The sequence below is a fragment of the Hetaerina americana genome, unplaced genomic scaffold, assembly GCF_022747635.1.
Source record: "Hetaerina americana unplaced genomic scaffold, ioHetAmer1.1.p SCAF_1, whole genome shotgun sequence".
Lineage (NCBI taxonomy): Eukaryota > Metazoa > Arthropoda > Insecta > Odonata > Calopterygidae > Hetaerina > Hetaerina americana.
The window spans coordinates 21,052,282-21,064,547 of NW_027286069.1; the positions used below are offsets into that span (position 1 = coordinate 21,052,282).

At 36.9% G+C, this 12,266-nt stretch overlaps 1 protein-coding gene across 1 annotated transcript in view; it reads left to right on the forward strand.

Moving 5' to 3' along the window:
• LOC139700506 (17-beta-hydroxysteroid dehydrogenase type 6-like) overlaps positions 1–12,266 on the forward strand; it is a 127,347-nt gene that overhangs the window by 64,301 nt on the left and 50,780 nt on the right. The gene's annotated exons all lie outside the window — the stretch shown is intronic.

A 12,266-nucleotide genomic window follows, 5' to 3' on the forward strand; every position in this document is an offset into this window, starting at 1 on the left:
GTTTTTGTTTGAAGGAATTGGTATCAATTCAGATATTTCAGCGCTTTATCGAAAAATAAAAAGTTTAAACAAACGATGCGACCTTCAACTGAGCGTCATCATAAAGTACAGGATATAAAATTCCTTATCTTAATACCTGTTTTGCTGTTCATAAAAGTCATTATGGTAATTTTCCGCTTAAAAACCTGTTTGAAGTAGTCTGGTACACTTGCTATGCAATATTTTGGCCATCCTTCAGTGAAACGGTTATTTTTTCTGCTCTCTTGCGTCCTCTTCACGGGTGAACACTAACAATCTCTTCAGCTAATTCTTTGACAAATTTTATTATGTAGCTTTAAGCCCACACTCTTGTTTTCTTTCTATGGATGTTTATTTTATACATATGATAACTCTCCGCCACGTTCTTCTTAATGCAGAGTTAATAATAGAAAACTTATGTCATATGGTTATAAGTAATGTACTTCCTGATTACGAAATTTGTTGAAGTTCTCTGATACAATTCCAACGTAATATTTACGAATTATTGGTCTTCTTAAACATTATATATATGTATATATTTGTATATATATATGTATGTATATATATATATATATATATATATTTAATGCATATACATGCATAAATATATAATGTATATACATATATATATAATGAATGTATATATATATATATATATATATATGTATATATATATATATATATATATATATATATATATGTATATATACACACACACACATATATAGTCACCTTATTATTTTGCTATTGATATCAAACGTGAATTTTAATCGAATTCTTTTCATGTATGATTAACCTGTATGGAAATTTCATCATTAATATTACCAAGAGCGCAAATCTAAAATCACGGAAAATTTATTTTAGAGATGAAAAACTTTTGTTGCCATTTAATTTGAAAAAAAAGATTAAAACCATTATTTCAGTATTAGCCATACTTAACGTCCAATAATGGTTGCGTGGTATATGTTTCTCCAGGACATTATTTAAAAAGGGCAACACTGAGTTGACAACGTTAGTTGTTACGTTGTTATGCACGTGTGTTATAAGTTAAAACAGAAAATTGGAGACGGATTTTGAGGTCCAAAATAAAAAAAATTACTGGGGAGGAGGGGGGTGGGTGGCAAAGGAGCACATCACTGTTTTCGACTCCAGGCGCAATACTTTGCCCCCAACAAAACGAATTACACGATCGGGTGTTCGTATTCGAAGACCTTGAAGTGTAAACTCAGCCTGTGACGTCATTCACAACTGGTTTTTACAGGTATGTATTCAGACATGTACGTATTCAGGCGGACAATAATATTTTAAGCGCACGCCATTCTATTTGAAGTTCCCGTTCAGTTTTTTTTATTGAAGTCGTGGGCAGATTTAATACAGTCGGATTCTTAGTCATTAACTGTGTGACAACTATGGATACTTTTATTTAAATATAAGAACAGAGACATAGGATATGAAAGTGCATCACAATAGCTAAAGTAAGTTTTTAGTCTCTTCCGGAATAGTGGTAGTAGTAGTTTTAGGTTAGGTGACTGGCAGCTGATATAATTTGCGCCATTAGGAATGGACAGGAGAGAAACCCGGCGTCGGCATTAGCCTACTCTTAGCGAAAGATGCCAAAGGATTTGCAGCTTAACGTGGTGGTCTCCACACAGCACCTTAAGTAGGGATCGGTATACCACTGAAAAATATCTACCGCCACCGGGATCCGAACCCGGGCCCTCTGGGTGAGAAGCTTGTACGTTAGCCACCGCAACATCCCGATCCTCCCTCTCCCGGAAAAATAATGTTTTTGGATACTAATGGTTTTGCAATTACGCACATTTGCGATTCATACGTAATTTACATTCCTTGACTTATGAACAATTCCTAATGGTATTTTTTGTTGAGAAATTTAAGTTGCGAAAACGTAAAAATGGTAGGAAAAACTTCGTGCCTTGGTGATTTCTTTCCTACACAATGTTACTTATTCCATGTTTATTCAACTTGAGGGCACATATGCTTACTCTTTCCTTTCCCCTAAAGCTCTAAGATGCCAATATTCAATGGAACACAGGAGAGAAAATCCCGGAACGTAATTGTCCTACTCAATAAAACGAAAGGCGACAAAGGGCTCAAGCAGTTTAACGTCCCACCCGACGGACGGTGTACTTGGAAGTGCTCTATCAACATATAGCACCCCGAGTAGGGATCGAGTGGGGGGAATTAACATTACCGGTGACCTACCGGTTTTGGTGGATGGATGGACACAATCTGGCAAAAGATGCAGCGACAAAACCCTTGTCTCTCTCAACAAAACACAACCCGACATCCAACATTACAACAGCCCCCTCTTCAATTCCGAAAACTACCTTCGTCCTTTCATTCTGTCCAACATCCCTATCCTACTCCAGCCCCTTCCTCGCTTGCCGAACGAATAGACTGCGATAGAAGGCATAGATTCTCCTCTCTATCGCAGCCTTTAAACATCCTGATGCTTATCAAAATTCTCTGCATCCATCTTTCCCACCTCCTTTGGATTTCTTCCAACAATTCTCTCTCTTCCCCACCATGCCTAGCACTTCCTCGTTTGTTTTCATGTCTACCAATTTTACCTTATCCATCCTTTTCCAAACCCACATTTCAGAAGCATCCAATCTATTTCTATCCTCTTTTTTCAATGACCACGTTTCCGCTCCGTAAAAAACCACCCTCCATATGACAGTTATGACGTCCTTACTCTACTATACTGTCAACGATTTCCACCGGGATACCATTGAAAAATTCTGCCCGGTCCGGTCCCTCGGGGCGGTAATCTAGCATAGCATTCACGTCAATTCACTCGAAAGAGTTGTAATAATAATTTTGCAATACGTAAATTCCATCTCCGACTTAACAACAGGTCACGGTGTTATTAATTGATGCAAGCTTCATTGAGCGAAAGTTCCAACAGTCTGTGCTCAACAGATGAAATAAATTGCCGTGTCCAATCTCAACGCTGTAATTCCGTAAATGTTCAGAAGCATTGCATGGACCTAAATAAAGGCGGGTTTAAATAAGGTTGGTCATAAAGCGCTCTTAGCGCTCTTTCTCTTCTTACTGGATTATGCAACCCATACCGTAATACACGTATCTGGCAAATAGTATCTTTCACTGGTGAAATTCTTTGACATTTGAGTGGAAATCGAGTTTGGTTGAGGAAAATCTGCGTGGACTGACTGACGCATAAGTAAAATCGTCGGTCGAGGGCTTTAAACGAGTCATGAAATAAAAAGTAAAAATAAACACATCGAAAATATCCTAAGGAAATGAAGTTCGTGTTCACCATGGAAAATTCACAATTTTTATTAATTTTATAAACTACTATATATTAGCTACATTGAAACGATTTCTGAGTTGCAATTGCACGTCCGTTCGAAAAGTTGGCTTCGACGGCAAACGCACGCTCCTCACTCTTCCAACGCATAATGGTGACTGACCGGGATGGAGGAAAAACTTAAGAACCCCCCTGTTGCTGTTGAATTGGACACTTCTTACCTAGATGCGACCACTACATCCTAATTAAAAAATGAAGTTATGTTGTCGCAGCCTATATAATGATATTTTTACAAGTAAAAACGTATTAATGAACAATAAAATAAAAATAAAACATCAATAGTACCCTAATATACATGTATATACTAGGAAATATTTTTTCACTCGTGATCTGCCTGATTCCGCCTTCCCCACCTCTCCTGTGTTTGTCCTTTATGTGTGTTCCTATCCCTTTTCCTTATATCTGTTTCTATATAAATGAGTATATATATATATATATATATATATATATACATATATATTTATATATATTTATTTATATATATTTATCTTCGAAATGGAGCGCTCTTCGGCGACGCACAAATATATAAAATCACAGATGTAGATTTTTAGACCATAGAGACACAAAGAAAGGCCGAGCCGTCAAAACGTCAAAACAACATATTGTGAGTGTCCTTTTTTGTGACTCTATGGTCTAAAATCTAAATCTCTGTTTATATATATATATATATATATATATATATATATATATATATATATATATATATATATATATATATATATATATTACCAATCGTGACTTAGATTTCGCGAGACTACTGCGAGATGACACTCTTGAATGTGTGAGACATTCTTGAAATTTTTCGAAAAATTCGCTTTTCATCATTTTTTTGCTATTTCTCTTTTTGCAAACGATTTTTTCTTCATTTGGAGCAAAAATGTATTGCTTTCATTATGATCGTCTATTGCTGAACTGTTGGGTTCTTCAAATCGATGACCGCTATAGCCAACGACTGATCATGCGCTTTGTCAACGGGCATGGCAAAAGTCAGAATGATGGGTAAATCGGGGAGAAAAGGAAAATTTAATTGATTCCTTCGGAACAATCGGTAGTACCTAGAAACAGCCCGGCTAATCTGTGATTGGCAGTTGCAAGCAATAATCGGATAGATAATCAACATCGTTCTTATTTATTTTCAATACTGGAAATTGAAGTCAACTAATTTATTAATTTATCAAATGCTATTCAACCTTTTCAAAACGATATTATTCTTACTATGCTGTTTATATGCTAAAATAAACATCGCGCTAAACGGAGCCTTCATGGCGAGTCCCTTCAGCGAAAACATTCCAAAAGAAAATATATAACTTGGTGAACGTTCGAATAATTTGTTGGCGCCAACGAGCGAAAGTTCCTGAGATGCCTCCAACTTTCGATTCACTCTTAAGATGGAATAAATCATGCGCTCACCACGCCACTCCCTGGTTAAAAAAAAAGAATATGCATCGCAAATGGCTCGAGTAAAAATTGCAGCTTAATCTTCGGCTTGCAAACTCACACGAGGGTACCCCGCCTTCCCCGTTTCTTCGCAAACTGTGCCATCAAGGAATGCAATAGCTAAATCCTTAGCTGAAGCGATCTATGTGATTGGGGGTCGCGAAGTTTTAGTAACAACTTTCGTGTCCACTTGCGTCGCGCGGTGTTTTTTTTTAATTTTTCCCAGCCCTCGCAAGGAAATAATTGGGCTCGGGGGGAGGTAATTACGGGTCGGACTGACTGCGTTCTTTAAGCGAAATAAATCTTCGTCATCATCCGCCCAATTCAGTCACCGACGAGACCAGGCAAAGGCAATAGGGAATGCTACCGGCAAGGACAGCAAGGAGAATACATATGTGTGTGTGTATATATATATATATATATATATATATATATATATATATATTATTAGGTAATCTACCGGTTAAGGTAGGTTTTTGGATGGACACAACGACCAAATAAATATTTTGTTACTCCTAACAAAACACAAAACCCAGCATCCTACTCTACATCAGGTCCCTCTTCATCTATGAGTACTTCCTTCCTCCCTTCATCCCGTCCAATATCCCTATCCTGTTCCTTCCCTTTCCTCGTTTGCCTAACATTCTCCCCTCAACTACAGTCTTCAACATCCCACTGCCGGTCAGTACACCCTTCATCCACTTTTCCTGCCTCCATAGGATTTCTCCCAACAAACCCATCTCTTTGCCCACCATACCAAGTACTTCCTCATTCGTTTTCTTCTCTGTCCATGTCACCTTCTCCATTCTTCTCCACACCCACATTTCAAAAGCCTCCAATCTACGCCTATCCTCCTGCTTCAAGGACCACGTTTCCGCTCCGTACATAGCTACGCTCCATATCAAAGTTTTTAAGAGTCTTTTCTTAACATCCTTACTCAAAGACCCCGTCATCAACTCCCTCCTCCTCGTGAAAGCCTCTTTGCCTAGCGCAATTCTTCTCCTTACGTCCCTACTACTTTGACAGTGTTGGTCCAAAACATAAACACACACACATATATACGTATAATATTATGTGTATATATATATACACACACTTGGACCTCACCAAACAATATAAGAACACATATAAAGAACACTCAGACGCTATTTCTTAATAATTTCGACGGAATTTAGCTCCGTCTTCCTCAGAAGAAACAGTAGTACCGGAGGAAGACGGAGCTAAATTCCGTCGAAATCATTAAGAAATAGCGTGTGAGTGTTCTTTTTATGTGTTCTTATATTGTTTGTTGCTGTCCAAGTTTTTTATTCAACACTCCGTGTTACTTCGACGAAATCATTTATATTATTTTAATTTTACCATTTCCCTTTCTTGTTGGAATGCCCTTTCGCTCGGATCCTTAACATTTATCACACCCTTGGAAAAACGGCGGACTCATTAAAGATTCCTTCACGGCGTATAAAACCTGCGCCCAAATCTATCAGTTAGGGGACTAAATCCCTCGCATTAAGGGCGTAAGCCATCTTGAAGAAAGCCCTAAGTCGTAAGTCAAATTTAAATTAAATGGATTTAAGGATTCATTTAGTATATCCCTAAATCGACGCCATTTTGAAACTCAAGAATTACTTGAAATGTGGGTACTCACATTTCCAGTGGCAGAAGAATATAATGTTTGCGCTTTGAAATAACATTGCTTTCAATTTTCCTTGAGAGTCAAATTTTACGAATAATGCATTCAACATGATTGATTTCTACAATAGCGTATGGTGATATTTCTGTGTAAAATGGATGACGCTGCAAATACGAAAAACACAGCCAAACGAAAAAAGATACTGGGAGCTACAAAACTAAAACACATTTACACTAACTACACCATTATAGTGATTAAAAAAACTCAAAAATATTTAAAATACCCGTCAATAAATCACGGCTATTTCCAAGAAAACTATTGTTAAGGAAAATAATAAATTGACACAAAGCAAAGTTTTTTTAACTTTTCTTAAAAAAAATAACGATTGAACACGATCAAAGTACAAATAAATGCGCACTCAGGCAATGCACGTAGTATACTGTACATTTAAATTTAAAAACTAACCCCTAATTATTAGCAAAGAGTATAATAAGTGACTACTGTATATTCTTGGGTAAAAAGACTGCTGTCACTGAAATCATCTAACAAATGAAATACGAAATTAAAGCAAAAACTACAAAACGGATAAAATAAACGAATAAGTAATAACTAAATAAAAGAATATCGTAATTTCGAAGCGAGTGTCGGATTTTATAAATGCCACTGGATAAAAAGCAAATGTTTTGTCAACGAAATAGCTGAAATATTTTTCCAATATTGCCGGAAGACACTAAAATATCTTTTTTGTCATAATTCATTTTTGTAAAATATTCTTTTCGAATTATCCGAGATAGTTTCAGTCAAAATACTTTGGATGTCGAAGAGATGCGGTTTTGTTTTTTTCAGTTTCAGTGATAACGAGGCCATGTTCGGGAGAAAGTGATTTAGTAGGGGAGGAGGCCAAGAGCGCTAATTTTTGAGAGAGATATTTGGCACCTAGTTTGAGGAAAGAATTTACGTCCATTAGTATTCACGAATGATATCACCAAATATGTTCATCTGGACGGGAGGTCATACAGCTTCGATGGCCGATTGACCCACTCCCAGATATTTTGTTTAATCGGCGTCGAACAAAATTAAAATTTGAAATTCCGATAAACTTATTAAACTTGAAATTTTCCACTAAGTCTATTTCGTCGTCGCTATCAGTATAAACTATCTTCACGACATTAATCCTGACCCAGCTTAATTTCATCTTCATCTACATGGTACCCTACAAACCACTGCTAGGGTGTGTGGCAGGGGGTGATTATATATATTTATGTAAAAAATTAAAATAGATCATGATAACTACAGTGCACTGAGGTCTAAGAGTGTGACACAATCCTCCAAAATAAGATGTTTTATTGATGAAAAATCTGTAACACTATTCTTCATGAAAATGTTAATGTTTCCGCATAATGATTGTGGTAATTCTGAGCAAAGTTTTTATTGCGGATTGTGCGGATGGTTAGTGGTCCCATCTATTCTGGAAGATGAGATAGGCTTAAGAAACAGCTGTGTGGGTCCAGCTATGATGATCCAGGTGTGTTCACGACAAGTCACGATGGAAAGGAACTCCGCCCTAATTCCCTATTCCCACGCATTTCTCTTTCAGTTTAGATTTCACCCAAACGTAAACTGAGCCCGTATACACCGCAGTCAAATGATACCAGGAAGTATATTCATTCCCAGATGTCTGTTGTTGACCATGGTTGCTGAAAAATTGTCGAATATTATGCCACACGTATAGATAGGCCGTGAGATAAGTTAGCCGTCCCAAATTTCCCGCCAAATGCTGACGTAGCACAACCCGTTACCATGGAAAAAAACAGCTTTGTTTGTTTCTCGCGTTCATCGCATTCAGTCCATTGCTTGTTTAGGAAAATGTTTAACGTAGTGGTTTCTAAGGAATTATTTATGCTGACGTTTCCTGCATACTTTGATAGCATAGCATGGCATGAGAAAGAAAGGAACATATTCCTTGTAATACGTTTTTTCCTTCGTAATTAGTTACATATTCTGTGCACACACATTTCCACTTTAAAATATTGTCTGCTGTAAAATTTTGACAAAATGATTTTCACCTATACCTGTCATTTTAAATGCACACAAAAACCATAAACATTATTCAAAAAAAGTTTTCGCGGGAGCATTCTTACTAAACACAAAACAGCAAATCATTTTCAATGTTGTAGCTTTAATTACGCTTTTTTATCGGGCCGAATATTGGATACTATTTTAATAGTTGTATGAAGGATACTGGCGAAGTAAGGAGAACCAATCCACTTTAAGACAGGAGGCCTTTCTACTTCTTTAAACCATAGCTGATATACCTGTATATCGTCGTCAGAGAAAATTCTTGCAATCTACACGCCATACCCATGAAAATGTGCTCATATCATTAACATTCCCATCGGAACTATGGAAAATCAATGTGCCAAATTTTCAAGAAAGATAAACAATATTAATTTTGAAAGAATGATGACGGTTGTTTTAAGCACACGCTTGTGAATGATCAAGCCTAATTATTGATAGAAAAACGGCGACTGTACACTCTAATATATATTCAATGAACATAACTAAAAATCACAAATCTTTGATTAATTTCACTAATAACAAATTTTAATTGCACCAGTATTCATTTCAGCAGTAATTACCTTCGGTAAATGACATCGGGAGGAGTATTAATTGCTATTAAAAGGCTCTGTTACCATTAAAGGCTCAGAAAATGGTGGAATTAAATATAACTGTGAATTTTCGCCTTGTTTTAATTACTCTTGGAACCACCTTTCAAAATGCATCTTGAATCAAATTACTGCTCTTATTCACCCAAATCTTGTTATTTACTTTTCACAATACATTTATTTTACACGCGAAGTGACCTTTTTACGTTATTACACATACCGTCGTATAAATGGACGCACGTAATGTAAATAATCCCAACCCTCGCTATGTAAGTAGTTTGAAATCAAGCCTATGATTGGTTGATTAATTTACAACGACTGATGGCGTGGTTCTTCAAAAATAATTCAAGCAACAAAGATGGCCACGCTCCGCCTTAGCGCTACCAGCGTAAGTTAAATCTTAGGTATTTTCCGTTCGTTCGCATTTCGACTAAATCTGAAATCTTCTTCCCACCCAGATACTCCGATAAAATATTGACCAAATCATCTCTAATTATAAAATTATCCATGAAAAATCTTTACGCCAGTCCTTTCTTCACCATTTTTCCGTTATTTGTCCTTCAAAATGTATGTCAAAACTAAATCATATAGCCTACGTTAATACCGTCAGTAAAATAACATTATTAAAAATATGAAGGAAACCATGATTGTTTTCATGATGTAATATTTAAAATATTGCTGTAATGTTATCGTTTTCATGAAAATGTATGCACACTCCTTTTCCACTTCACGGGGAAAATGGCGTTCGGCGATTGTTGTTGCGTTTATCGACATTCTTTTTGAAGAGGTTTGTTGATTATTAATTACCGAAAGACAATTGTTTGCTATTCAAATATGTATTGGGCAAAATTCTCATATTCTAGGACTTAACTTCAGAGATATGCCTATTAATAATATATAGACTAACTTTGAATTGTACCATAAATGAATATTCCCTCCCAACCAAACACTCGAAATCTCCTTTGCAATGACGATTAAACTTTCACAATGACGCCATCAATCTATCTCATTTCGTAGTTTAACTCTCAGTAAATAAGGTAATTACTATTAATCAGTAATATTATCAACGGAATAAGCGTAACTATTAGTAATGATAAGTCTATTTTCATATCATGTACATTTATACCCAAAATGGAGTCATGAAATAAAGCCGATATGTCCTTAGGACCACGAAATCATGGATGAATGACTTCTCCTATGAAATCGAGTTCTGCAGAGACTCCCGTAGCAACAGCCCCATGGAAACGTGAGACCCCACAAGAGAGAAAAGTTTGTTTCCATGCTGAGAGTAAGATTCAAGATTCTCTCAACCCAATTTTCGGTTCTAAAAATAAACAAAAGAGTAAAGAAAAACGCTTGGTGGAATGGGAAAGAACATCTCAAGGCCATGGAGAGAATAAAGACCTCGCAAAGTCCGCCTAGCTACTTTAAATAGGGAAAATATTGAAATGTGGTCTCACTTGTCGGTGTCCAAGCCTGTTGAACAGTCGAAAGGGCAATTTCCCCTTGTCTCACGCCGGTCACAGCCTCCCCTTGCATTGTGGGAGATGATGGATCGCAGGCCGGTCTCTCAAAAGCATCGCCGTTTCGTTATGATTCCATCGAGATAATGTTACGGGCTGGGAGATATTTCTTGTGATCATTTCGACAAGATTACTTCCATTAGACACAGACGGAAAGTGAACTGGACCTTGGAACGGAACGATTTAATCGACCCCATGAAATATGATGAAAACCAGCATCCCAACAGCATTTGGCTTGGAACAAAATATAGGGAAGTAGGTTTCGGTATATGTCCAGCCAACACACAACTTAACCCAGATTAGAATTTTATCGATGGTTAGACAGTGTTGCCAACCAAAATCAACCTAAACCAGCTAATTGCTTCTAAATGACAACAATAATTGACAGATGCCGAATGATTGCCTGCTACCTGCAACATTGGGTCACATTCCCTGCCTTTCACAGTTTCCTCGGGGGATAGAGTGTTTTGAGTTGCATGTTCATGTTGCGTGTTGTTGGATGGCTTTCGTGCTGCATCCTGGGGTGCAGTTGTTTGTTGGTTTATAGTATACTATGTTTGCATGAGTGTTAGATGAAGGGATGTTTGCATGAGTGTGTGCGCTGCTGTGGGTGTAATTTTCCATGTTGTTGTTTTGCATGTGGTATTGTTCATTTTTACGGTTTGTGACCTAACACCCCCGGCCACACGCCCTTGCGGCGGCTTGCGGGGTACTTTGTAGATTTAGATGACACTGTTGTAAAAATTAACAGTTCCACATTGTTGCGTACCTATTACAATATAAATTAGGACGCGAAACATTGATAGAAAGAGACCTTTGTATAAATATAAGGCTAGAGTAATTCTGACTATGGTGTTCAATTAAATTATGAGAAACCCGCTGGCTGGATTGATGAGATTAGCAAAGACGAGAAACTTCACAGAATCGGAGAGTTACGGCTAAATTGGAATAATAAACTTTAAGCGAGACTAAATTATATGCCAAATTATGCGAAATGAGGAATTCGTATTAACCCTTGGTAAAGATTCCACAGAAGGTCAAATTTTTGGTTGGAAATACAAGAGAATTCCAACTGTTCAGCATATGTTTCTACCGGATTAGGGTATGATTTTCGATTGACATATTCGGCACACACTCCTTACCCATATCTATGTCCCTACTAACACGACATAAAATATCCAGAAACCCCTCGTAACGACAATACGTAAATGTACCCTTTATTCAACCAACTCTTAATAGTATAAATTCATTCCTCGTCGTTGGAAGTTTTTCAACAATGCCGATGATTTTATCGAAAAAGTCCGTATTTTTTTTCAATAACATTCTTACAAACTGTTATCTGATAAGGCTGTAAAGGTTAATGCTTTATCTCCTTATTCTGAAACAAAGTCTCCATTTCGTCCCAGATATTGAAAAGGTACATAGTAGTACGTTGAACTGATTACGAAAGACACCTTTTGTTTTGTCGTCATTGATTATTTTTAGTGAAGTTTACCAGTTAAAGTAGGCATTTTAATGACCAAGGGATTAGACACTGCCGCGGTGTTAAATTCCGTTGATTGTGAATGAGAGTAACTTGAAACCTCTTATGACAGTGCCTCAGCTCATCGTATTTTCTACTTGCTCCAATCACTTCTAAA